This window comes from Papio anubis, chromosome 17 (genome assembly GCF_008728515.1).
Source record: "Papio anubis isolate 15944 chromosome 17, Panubis1.0, whole genome shotgun sequence".
In the NCBI taxonomy this organism is placed as follows: Eukaryota; Metazoa; Chordata; class Mammalia; order Primates; family Cercopithecidae; genus Papio; species Papio anubis.
This window is the reverse complement of record NC_044992.1, coordinates 60,564,016-60,571,024: the sequence shown is the minus strand read 5'-3', so window position 1 is coordinate 60,571,024 and position 7,009 is coordinate 60,564,016.

Genomic DNA, 7,009 nt, shown 5'->3' with positions numbered 1-7,009 from the left:
CATCACTGCTCTACCTGTCCACAGGCTAATTTATCATCTGTTTTCAGAAATCACCCTGCACACCTTGTGCACGACCTGGCAGTTTGTGTATAACTTCTGTCTCTCCTATTGTTCTAGCCATGAGCTGCTCTATTCCATCTGTGGAGGGAGGGAAGGTTCCATACAGTTGGCCCTATACAGATGCCAATGAGGGCTTAGCATCGGTGTTCCCCTAACTACATGTTTTCTTTTAGACAAGGAATAGCCTTCCAGAACCCAAGCAAAGTTAAATGGAGACCAACAAGTGCTTGAGAATCACAGAGGAGATTTCCAACACTTAGGTCACATGCCTAAGCATTAAAAGGAAGAACTGTCAATTTAGTTTCACAAGTGACAGTAGATCCAAGGTATATACAGCTTTGCAGGAGCCCATTAATTACACAAAGCAAGATCTACATTTAAAAAAAAAAAAAAAAAGCGTATCTTCTACTCAGAGGACTCAGGAAAGTGAGAACTCAGAAGTGAAAATCAGTAATATTTGTATCAGTCAACATATCCTGAGTAATTACTTTGCTCCATGCGCTATGTTAAAAGCTTTTGGGGATTCACCTTTTTTAATCCACACTATTGTTCCACTATAATAATCCAGTATTATTAACCATAGAAAAAACTGAAGTTTCAAGATCTTTTAACAGGGCTGCTATATACCTCCCTCCCTCTCTCTACCCGATTAGCAAAAACTTATGCTGCACATTTGTGCCCAACCACCACATGCATTGTTATCCCATCCTGCCCTGCAGTTTATTTGTTCTCTGTTCTCTTCTCAGCTCTCTTGGTAAAATAGCTCGTGCGTCTATAACAAATGCTAATGGATTCATCTGCCACTGCTGCTGCTTCTTTTATGATAAAATCCGATGCATTTGTTGAATAATTAATACATGCTGATACATGTACACAAATTCATTTTATTTCTATTTCTTTCTTTGTTCTTCCAATTTTGACTGCTGCCTTCTAGAGCTAAGACATAAAAGTGAGCACATTAACCTCATGGCAGCTGAGTGGGGCAGGCAGGTTCCATGGCAAGAACCCTATAATGAAGATGCTAGAGCTTTGGAAGTTGGGCAAGTTCCATAGGAGGAGAAAAATCAGAGGAAAGGAGGGGAGCAAGCTAAAGTTAGTCCTGTATGGTCAGAAACTGGAAGATGGGTTCAGGCCGAAACTCTGCCACTTATGATCCTGGTGTGCATGCATAAGTGTGTGTGTGTGTGTACATGTATATGTAATGAATTCAGGTAGGGAGGTGAGAGACATGACTGGGGCTGTGAAATCCAACAAAGTAGCCCCTTATTCTAGAATCATTCCCTCACACCAACCTGGGAACTGTGCCTGTCTCTCTGATGACTTGCTCTTCTCCCTTCCAGTGAAGATGTGCCCTGCCACTATTCCTGCTATGAATAGCAGAGCCCTCACCCTTCCCTACAGCCAAGACCAGAAAAGCACTGCGAGGTGCCCAGAGCCAGGCCTGAGGATAGACAGAGAGACCCAGTTGCTACACAAGGACCACTGCTAAGGGTAAAATCAAGAGCCTACTGTTTGCTGTTTGCAAGGAGGAAGCAAGACTAAAGCCCATAGAAATGGGCTCAGCTCCATTTTTGTGGGGATCAGGGATACCTTTTATTTGAAATTCTAGAAATTACAACTTTCTTATTGTATGTTAATTAAACTTCTCCATGTGTTTTGCACTGTGACATCCAATAGGGTCACTGGATAAAGATGGATGTGGTTCATGCCTTGTAACAGCCCTCAAAAACCTTCCCAAAAGGCTTCAAGGTGGATATCAGTGATCCTGGTTAAACTGGGCTGGGCCTCAGCCAGGAGGAGAGATGCTCTGCCATGAACCTCCATCTATGGTTTCCTGCCCCTGTCCTACATCTGCAGGGTACTCTGGGTCCTAGGGGTAACAGGTAAGGGAGTGAGGCAGGGAGGGATTGGGGAAGAAGGAAAAGCAAGAAGGGGCCCCCCCAACGTCAGACTCTGCATTCATCTCCCTCTGTAGTCAGCAGTCATTTTCTGTGCATCTCCCGCTCTCTGGGCCTGGACCAGGCTCTGGGCTTAAAACACCAAGCATTTCAGTGTCCTTGCTTGCAAGGAGTCCTCTGTCAATCCTCCCTGCTACCTGTTCTCAGTCCATTACCTAAGCCCTTGTTGCCCTGCTCTGTGATCCTCAGGTCATGGCTCCCTCCTAGCTCCTGCCCCACTGGGATGCCGGTTACAGACTGTGGCAGCCACCACCATGGCTTGGCCTGATGCCGTCTCTATCCTGACTATTCACCCAGTGGGGTGGCTGTGGGGAGGGGCCAGCCCTGTGGCCATGGGGGGCAGTGGAACTCTGAGCACCTCTTGCATGGACATAGTGTCATGTACAGTCACAAGTGCCTGCACCTCAGGCACATTCATTCATTCATTTGGCAAATATTTGAGTATCTGTCATGTTCCAGGCATGGTACAGGTATGAGGGATATCACAGGGAGCAGGACAGATATGGACTCCACCCACCGACACCACCCACCTAGCCTAGAAGTTAGTGGGAAGGACAGATTCATGAATGCTCTCCATAGGGAAACAGCTTTACCTGGGGAATCAGGGAGGGCCTCCCTGAGGAAGTGACATTTATACTGAGACAGGAATGAGTCAGTCATAGAGGAGGCATCTTCCAGACATGGAAAACAGTATTAGTGAAGTCCCAGTGGTGAGTAAGCACAATGCTTTCAAGAAACTGAAAGGGGGCCTATGTGGCTGGAATAGGAGACAATGAATGGGGAAGAGGCACCAGGCCCTGCTGCGGAAGGACCTCAGAAGCCATGCCAAAGACTTCAAGCCTTACCCCATAGGCAATGGGAACCCAATGAATGGTTTTTAACATGGGAGAGCCTATTAAAATGACGTATCTGACTGGGCGCAGTGGCTCACACCTGTAATCCCAGCACGTTGGGAGGCCAAGGCAGGCGGATCACCTGAGGTCGGGAGTTTGAGACCAGCCTGATCAACATGGAGAAACCCCCTCTACTAAAAATACAAAATTAGCCAGGCATAATGGCGCATGCCTGTAATCCTAGCTACTCAGGAGGCTGAGGCAGGAGAATCGCTTGAACCCAGGAGGCAGAGGTTGCAGTGAGCCGAGATCGCACCACTGGGCTACAAGATCAGCCTGGGCTACAAGAGTGAAACTCCATCTCAAAAAAAAAAAAAATACTTACCTCCCCATCAAGTGGAGAGAGTGTCAGAGTATCAGAGATAAGAGACTCTAGTTGGGACAATAATGTCGTGGTTCAGGCAAGAGATATGAAGGCTTGGACCAAGATGGAGGCAGAAGAGATGATGAGACACACAGTTTGGGGTGGATAAAATGTGTGGTTTGAGTGGACGTAGCAGGTGAGAGCAGATGCTTTTCAAAATAGCTTCTTGGTTTCTAGCTTGAACAACAGGATGGAGGATGGTGGTATTTGCTAGAACAGGATTATTTGCCCAGGCTGGCCTGGAGACCTATAAATTACCATCTCTATGCAAACCTGAATTCCAAGTTTCAAAATACAGATCCTGAATCAACCCAAATGTCCATCAGTGACAGACTGGATTAAGAAAATGTGGCACATATACACCATGGAATACTATGCAGCCATAAAAAAGGATGAGTTTGTGTCCTTTGTAGGGACATGGATGCAGCTGGAAACCATCATTCTTAGCAAACTATCACAAGAACAGAAAACCAAACACCGCATGTTCTCACTCATAGGTGGGAACTGAACAATGAGATCACTTGGACTCGGGAAGGGGAACATCACACACCGGGGCCTATCATGGGGAGGGGGGAGGGGGGAGGGATTGCATTGGGAGTTATACCTGATGTAAATGACGAGTTGATGGGTGCTGACGAGTTGATGGGTGCAGCACACCAACATGGCACAAGTATACATATGTAACAAACCTGCACGTTACGCACATGTACCCTAGAACTTAAAGTATAATAATAATAAAAAATTAATTAATTAATTTTTAAAAAAAGAAGGAAAGACTAAAAAAACAAAACAAAACAAAACAAAATACAGATCCAGCAACAAACTTTTGAAGCAAGGCCTACATAAAAATTGCGAGTAGACTGTACTTTTATCATTTGATTAATATCAGGTATTTTCGAAAGAGGCTTGTTCTGTATAACCAAGCCTGGGTGTCAGATATCCACATCCTTGAAAAGCAAAACAAAACAGAAAAAGAAAACAAAAAATATTGCTCACAGTTTGGCTTTGTTTTGTTGTGTTCCTGTTTCTTGCTGACTAAAACTAAATGCTGCCATATGCTCAGAAAATATCCAGCGTTTGCATGTTTTGGTTTGTTTTTTTTTTTTAATTTAGTTTTATCTGGTGGAGTCACAGAGGCTTCGACGAAGTAACCCTATAATCTGCGCCTCGTGAATAACCATACAATTGAGCAATTGCAGTAATCACCGAGGGCTGCTGTATGGACAGTAGGTTTTGGGGATTTTTCCAAAAATTTTTTTCTCAAATGCCAGGAAAGAGAACACGTGAGTTGAATCTCATGGCCAGTGTCCTTTGGAATCTGCAGCCTTCCTCCAAAAATAATTAAGGTGAAGAAACAGGGCCTTGGTAAGCCAAATGTGTTTCCAGGCCTAAGTCCATGTCCCAAAATAATCTTTTGGATTTTTTTAAGTGGAGGAACTTGAGAATAGCTAAATCTGTGCGGAGCCTTTTTGAGTGCTTAGAATGATCTTTTTAGAACTCTTCACTGCCTGATTATTGCTTATAGTGTCTCCATGTCTCAGTGCATTATCACAAAGCCTGTAGATCGATATTAACAGCCCCCATCTTTCTGTTGTGAAAGCTGGCTGGTAGTTGTGGGTTAACCTGTATAAAGTCAGGATGTTGGGGCCAGGTGTGGTGGCTCACGCCTCTAATCCCAGCACTTTGGGAGGCCGAGGCGGGCAGATCACCTGAGGTCAGGAGTTCAAGACCCAACCTGGCCAACCTGGTGAAACCCTGTCTCTACAAAAATACAAAAAATTAGCCGGACATGGTGGTACATGCCTATAATACCAGCTGCTTGGGAGGCTGAGGCAGGAGAATCGCTTGAATCAGGAGATGGAGGTCACAGTGAACTGAGATCGTGCCACTGCACTCAAGCTTGGGTGACAGAGCAAGACTCCGTCAGGGGAAAAAAAAAAAAAAAAAAAGGTTGTTGGTAAATTTGAGTGACAGAATTTGAACTTAAACTTGTCTAATGCTGAAACTCAAGATGATGAAGATTCCCATTTTACTCTCAAGTTGTTAATCCATAAGCAAAGTAAAGGACAGAGATGTTCTAAGGCCCAGAAACAATAGCAGTGGTAGTTTCATACTATTCCCCTGAGTTCTAGATTTGACTGGATATCTCCAACTTCAACATGTCCCGAACACAAACCATCACATTCCCTCCAAAGTTTGATTCCTTCCCATCTTCCCCCAACTCATTCAATAAAGCTGCTATCTACCAAGTTATAGGTACTAGAAATCTTGGGATCAATCTTCATGCCTCTCACTTTTGGTGTTGCCATCTATAGCTCCTACCTCCTAAGCATCCTTCAAATTAATTATGTTCTTCATCCCCATCCATCTTCTACTACATTAGCCCTCATCATCTCTACTCTGCATTTACCATAGTCCAATAACTCCTCTCCCTGTCAGAGAGATTTTTCTGAACACAAATGAAACTGTGTCCTCACTCCTTAAATGGCTCCCCATTGCCTCTACACAATGAGAGCCACAATCCTGATCATTTTACACAGGTTCGTTCTTCATCAGTTTCAGCTTCATCTCCTGCTTCTCCTTACCCACCTCCTTCAAATCCCCCCTCACATGGATGCTCTTCCCTTCACACAAACCGTCTCTTGGCCATTGAATATCCTGCTCTCTTACACTCCTCTGTGCCTTTGCATATAACATTTCCTCTGTCTTGACTCTTCCTTCTTTTCTTATCTCCTAGGGAATGCCTACTTATCTTTCATCTTCTCTGGGAAGCTTCCTTCCAACTCACAGGCAGAATTAGTTCCTCTCTATTTTGCTCCAGTTTTACAATGTTTATCACAATGAGTGGTGGTTGTCTGTTGTCTGCCTTGAGGACTCTGATTTCCCAAAGAGTGGTGATTATGTATTATTCACCTCTGTATTCCCCCATGCCCAGTCCACGCCTAGTCCTCAACAGTGTCTCATTAAGTGTCTGGCAAAGAAGTGGATGAATGAAAAAAAACATGGCACCTAGGCTTTAGAAATGGGGTGTGGTTTTGCACTAAAACAGCAGCTATTATCAGGGAGCAGAGAAGACACTACAGAGAGCACAAAATGACTCAGAGGTGAATGTTCCTGTGACAGAGGACCAATGGGATGTTTAAAAAGCTTCAACAAGCATAAATGAATATGGGCAGATTCCCCTGAAATTGGCAGGCATTTTCCTTAGGCAGCTCTGTGTGATTTGCATAAATGAGGCAGTTCTGCCCATCTCATAAATCACAGTCTGAAAACGGCCACATGGCAGCAGTCTGGCAGGGAAACGGAGGAGGACTTTGTGTGGAGGACTTTCCCAGCCAGGCTGGGCAAATCATTTTCCAGGTCTCATTTTATTTTAACATGAATATATTGCATGCCCATTCGGTATCTGGCCTTTTGCTCTATGCTCTAGTGAGGTTGGTTTTTTTTAAGTGTTAGATGCTCTCCTCCCACTCAGGAAATTAGTCTCACTGAGAAAGCTAATATATACACCTGGAATTATCAGAAGTCACAAGGCTAGGTAAGATCAATGTTAGATTGTGCAAAATCATTTGGAAGTAAAGAAATACCTAGGGGATGGATGGATGGATGGATGGATGGATGGATGGATGGATGGATGGATGGACGGACTGATGAACAGATGGACGGACGGACGGATGGACAGACAGACGGATGGGTGGGTGGGTGGATGGATGGATGGATGGATGGATGGATGG